This window comes from Chiloscyllium punctatum, chromosome 36 (assembly GCF_047496795.1).
Source record: "Chiloscyllium punctatum isolate Juve2018m chromosome 36, sChiPun1.3, whole genome shotgun sequence".
NCBI lineage: Eukaryota > Metazoa > Chordata > Chondrichthyes > Orectolobiformes > Hemiscylliidae > Chiloscyllium > Chiloscyllium punctatum.
The window spans coordinates 54,791,588-54,796,566 of record NC_092774.1 but is presented as its reverse complement, the minus strand read 5'-3'; the positions used below and the strand labels follow the sequence as shown (position 1 = coordinate 54,796,566).

At 48.3% G+C, this 4,979-nt stretch overlaps 1 non-coding gene across 1 annotated transcript; it reads left to right on the top strand.

Annotated features, from left to right (window-relative positions):
• The first annotated feature begins 2,361 nt into the window (after nt 1–2,361).
• On the top strand, nt 2,362–2,433 carry trnae-uuc (transfer RNA glutamic acid (anticodon UUC)). The gene has a single exon. It is a non-coding gene; the product is annotated as a tRNA-Glu (tRNA).
• The last annotated feature ends 2,546 nt before the right edge of the window (nt 2,434–4,979 follow it).

Sequence of the window (4,979 nt, the reverse complement as noted above, 5' to 3'; positions counted from 1 at the left end):
AGAGTCCGAGACAGAAAGATAAACGGCTGGAGAAATTCAGCATGTTTGGCTGTACCTGGATAAGGAAAAAAAAAGAGTTCTCAAAAAGGTTTTCGCTTATTCTCTTTCCACATATGCTGCCTCACCTGCTGAGTTGCTCCTGCAATTTTTGTTTTTGTTTTTAACTGAACGTCCATTTCATCTTTCGGGATGAAACACCCAGACTCACCATTTGCAGATATTTAACCCTTTCAAAACCTGTGAAGTGATTGGATTCAAACAAACTCTGCAATGATTCACTCTTTCTCAGCTCCACAGGCAGAGAGACCTGGGAAATGAAGCTGTCAGTGTTGATCTGCATTGGTGGGCCGCGGGGTGAATGCGATGGATATGAAATCCATTGCGGTTTCCCCACGCAGGTGTGAACCCTGCCGACTACATTTGAGAAACGTCGTGAAAAAGAAAGATAGATAGCTCCACGGTTTTTTAAGATGCAAATCAGTGGAGGAGTGGAAATATTTCAATCACATTGGGAGTGGTCGGGAATCTGCAACCCACTGCCTGTCAGGGTGGAACAAGCAGATACCCACAGAGCTGCTTTTGAGGCAATGAGTCAAGTATTTGGAAATGAGACTAGAACAGTGAGGGGCGTGAAGTCGTGATCGAAATGAAGCAGACACCTGAGGACAAAGGTGTTTTATTTGCCAGTAAAACATATTGCTTTACAAAGTTGGGACTATGGAAGGGAAGCAGTGACGGTGATTATCTTTGGCTGTTCCTCTTGTGAATGTTCCCATTGCTGCACATGTCCGTGTTAACGTCAGAACTCTGCAGCATGGCGGCGTCAGGTACGCACAGTGCCAGGGGCGCAATGGTTGACGCATTTGACTCCAGCTACCTGTTTGAAATACAGCTCACAGCTTCTTCACATACCCCTATTAATCTTTCTCATTGTCCTGAAGCCGGCATACGGTTTGAATTCCTGATCTGCAGGAACAAGACTCTTTTCACTGTCTCACGTCAGTAAATGTCCCTGAGAATATCAGTCACGTCACAGTGCTGTCAGAGGAGGGGAAGCTGAAAGAGACCCACACGCTGCTCATGCGCACATTTCACTTTCTCCAACTCACTGCCGCAACCTCTGCGTCTCCTGGGAGTGGAAAGGGAACAAACACCAAAACCCAGTCTCAGCTTTGTAAATCTTCAAGACATGGGAAAACTGTTCGTCCCTTCGAATCTTCCATCCTGAGCTGACAGCGTTGATTTTAAATGGCTGTCCAGTCAGTGCCGATTCGTTTTGGCTGAAAAAAAATCTTCCTTATCTCATCCCAGCATTTCTTGCCACAGAGAACTGTGAGGCAGAGTTCATGTATATATTTCCTTGTATGGTATTTTGTAAAAAACATTCGTTTGTTGGTTGTTTGTATAGGGTATTTCAGGTTCATTAGGGCTGTTCAAGTGTGTTGGTAGGTTTGTGGGCTGCCATGATGCTGAGAAGATCGAGTTGTCTGGACATCATTTCACAGATGTCTTTAATGTAAAGTAATGTGGCTAGGGTTTCTGCAGACGTTGTGTCTGCTTGTGTCAGTTTGTTGATGTGAAATCGGCACACTGGGTTTATTGGGTCGGCAAAAGTGAGGACTGCAGATGCTGGAAACCAGAGTTGAAATCAGAGTGGTGCTGGAAAAGCACAGCAGGTCAGACAGCTTCCAAGGAGGAGAAAAATCGACGATGCAGGCAAAAGCCCTTCATCAGGAATAGAGGCAGGATGCCTCCAGGGTAGAGAGATAAATTGGGGGTTGCTTGGCCGAAGGTAGTAAAGAGTACATTAGGTGAATGGGGGTGCGGATGGAGGTGACAGATCAGAGAGGAGGGTGGAGCGGATAGGTGGGAAGGGAGATTGGCAGGTAGGACAGGTCATGAGGACAGCGCTGAGCTGGAAGGTTGGAACTGAGGTAAGATGGGGAAGGGGAAATGAGGAAACTGGTGAAGTCCGCATTGATGGCCTGGGGTTGAATTTATCCGAGGGGGAAGATGTGGCGCTCACCCTCCAGGCATCGGGTGGGGAGGGAACGGCGATGGAGGAGGCCCAGGACCTGCATGTCCTCGGCAGTGTGGGAGTGGGGGGTTTGAAATGTTGTTCCAGAGGGCGATGGGGTTGATTGGTGCGGGTGTGCTGGAGACGTTCGCTCAAGCGCTGTGACTTGACTCTGCGAGGAGTCTCCTATCTCCCCAATGGAGGGGAGACCGCATCAGGAGCAATAGATACAAGAAATGACATTGTTGGATGCACAGGTGAATGCCTTCTCACGACCGTGGCCTGGATTCGATTTCCGGGCAGGAAAGAAATCTTCAGTAGAGGTGTCAACAGCTAACCGCAGCTCCCTGGTGGTCTAGTGGTTAGGATTCGGCGTTTTCACCGCCGCTGCCCGGGTTCCATTCCCGGTCAGGGAAGCAATTTTCATGGGAGTTGTAGGTTGCCCGTTCTTCTTAAATGCGCTGCACGGTTATTTTTTGATCTTCGTAGTTCCAGGGCGCTGCAGTGTGTCGTGGCAAGTTGAAGTCCTGTTCTGATTCAGATTTGTTTGTATGTGTAGGGATGATTGCTTCAGTCGTTAAGTTCTTGGTTCGCGTGCATTGTTTTCCTGTAGATCCTGTTTTGAATTTGCCATTGACTGTTCGCTCTTGTGTGACATCTAGAAATGGCACTTTGTTATTGTTCTCCTCTTTTGTGAATTTTATGCCAGTAAGGATATTGTTAATGGTGTTGTAGGTTTCCTCTAATTTGTTTCATTTTTTGATGACAAAAGTGTCATCGCTGTAGCGGACCCAAAGTTTGGGTTGGATTGTCGAAAGGGCTGTTTGTTCGAGTCTCTGCATTATTGCTTCTGCTAGGAATCCTGACACTGGTGGTTTCATGGATGTTTCTTTGATTTGTTTGTTGGGCTTGTTATTGAATATGAAGTGGGTGGTAAGGCACAGTTCCACGAGGTTGACAGTGCTATCTTTGCTGATGAAGTTGATGCTGTGTTGGTGTCTTTGGTTGTTCGAATCGTGTCTTCAGTTTTCTTTGGCCACGTTGATGTTAATGGATGTGAACAGGGCTGTTATGTCAAAGGACAGCATTATTCCATCCTCTTCTATCTTAGTGTCTTTGGTGTTCAGGAATTCTTGGACGGAGTAAATGGAGTGGTGTGAATCTTCGACTTGGTGTTTTAGTCTTCAGTGGAGGCCTTTGACTAGTCTGTATATTGCTGTTCCAAGTAGTGAGACTTTGGCGTGAGGGGTCTCCTGAATTGAATTGGAGGAGAACAACAACGAAGTGCCATTCCTAGATGTCACAGTAGAGCGAACAGTCAATGGGGAATTTCAAACTAGCATCTACAGAAAAACAACACACACAAACCAAATACGTAACTGCAGAAGCAATCATCCCAACACCCACAAACGAGGCTGCAATGACATTATTTCAACGAGCAACACACTGCAACACAGCGAAATTATGAAGAACAGAAGAGAAATACGTATGTATTGTATTTAACGAGAACAGGTACCCAAGAAAACCAGTCCGCCGATTTCTCATTGATGCTTCCAAGCTGACTCTCAAAAATTCGGTTTGTTCCTCCATTCTTTCCTGTTTGTTTTTTTGTGGGTTTTGAAAGCTTTCCCAATCCTCTGACTGAGTATTGGAGTTGGGAAGTTTTGTTGTGGCTGTAGAGGACATTGGTTGGACCACTTTTGGAATATTGTATGTAATTCTGGTCTCCCTCCTATCAGAAGGATATTGTGAAATTTGAAATTGTTCTGAAGCACCAAATGGTCCACAGAGGTGACGAGGACCTTCTGCTTCCCTGAGTGTGGGAAGGCCTTCAGTGATTCCTCTGTACTGCTGACGCACCAGTTGGTCCACACCGGGGAAAGCTGTTCTCTGGCCCCAAGTGCGAGATGGCCTTCAGCAGTTCTTCCCACCTGCTGAGACACCAGTGGGTCCACACTGAGGAGAGGCCGTTCTTCTGCCCCGAGTGCAGGGAGGGCTTTGCTCTTTCTTCCGACCTACTGGCCCATTGGTTGGTCCACATGGGGGAGAGATCGTTCAGTTGCCTTAAGGGCAGGAAGGCCTTCAGCAATTCCTCAGCCCTGCGGAGACACTAGTCCGTCCAAACCGGGGAGAAGCCGTTCTCCTTCCCGAGTGTCGGAAGAGCTTTACCCGCTCCTCCACACTGCTGAAGAACCAGCTGATCCACCCGGAGGTGGGTCCGGAGGGTGTTGGCGGAGGGGTGGAGGCCATTCTGCTGCCCTGAGTGCGGGAAGCCCTTCAGCAGTTCCTCCGCCCTGCTGAAGCACCAGTGTGTCCACAATGGGGAGAGGCCCTTCAGCTCGCCCGAATGTGGAAAGAGGTTCATATTTTCCTGCAACTGTCGGAAGCACCAGCAGGGGCACCAACGCTCCCAGCAACCAGATCCCACCAGTGACGCTGCCTTGGGTCACCCCCCAGGACTCAACATCCTGCCAGTCCTGACAGTTGGTGCAGTGGGAGAATAGGTGAGCTGTTTTTGTTTTCTGCTGGACTGCAATTGCCTCCCCTACACACCACAACCATAACCCCATGGTGGTTGAGGGATTGCACTGCTGTCTCATGGCACCAAGAACCCAGGAATAATTCCACCCTTCGGGGTCTGTGTGCAATTTAGGGAGGGTAGGAAAATGGATCTGACTGGGTTACTCTTCGGAAGATCAGTGCAGATGTGTTGGGCTGAAGGACCTGTTTCCACATTGTAGGAGTTCAACCATACGATGAGCTTTTCTTTCAGTGGACACTGCTGCTCAATGAGCCCGGGACTCCACATTGCCAAATGAAATGATCCAGAGAAACCTAAGACCGCAAGACCATCGGAGCAGAAGTTAAGCCATTCGGCCCGTCGAGTCTACTCTGTCATTCGTTAGTGACAAATGTAGCGCAGATGAGATTAGCTTCCGTGTGAAACAGGCCATTTGTCCCA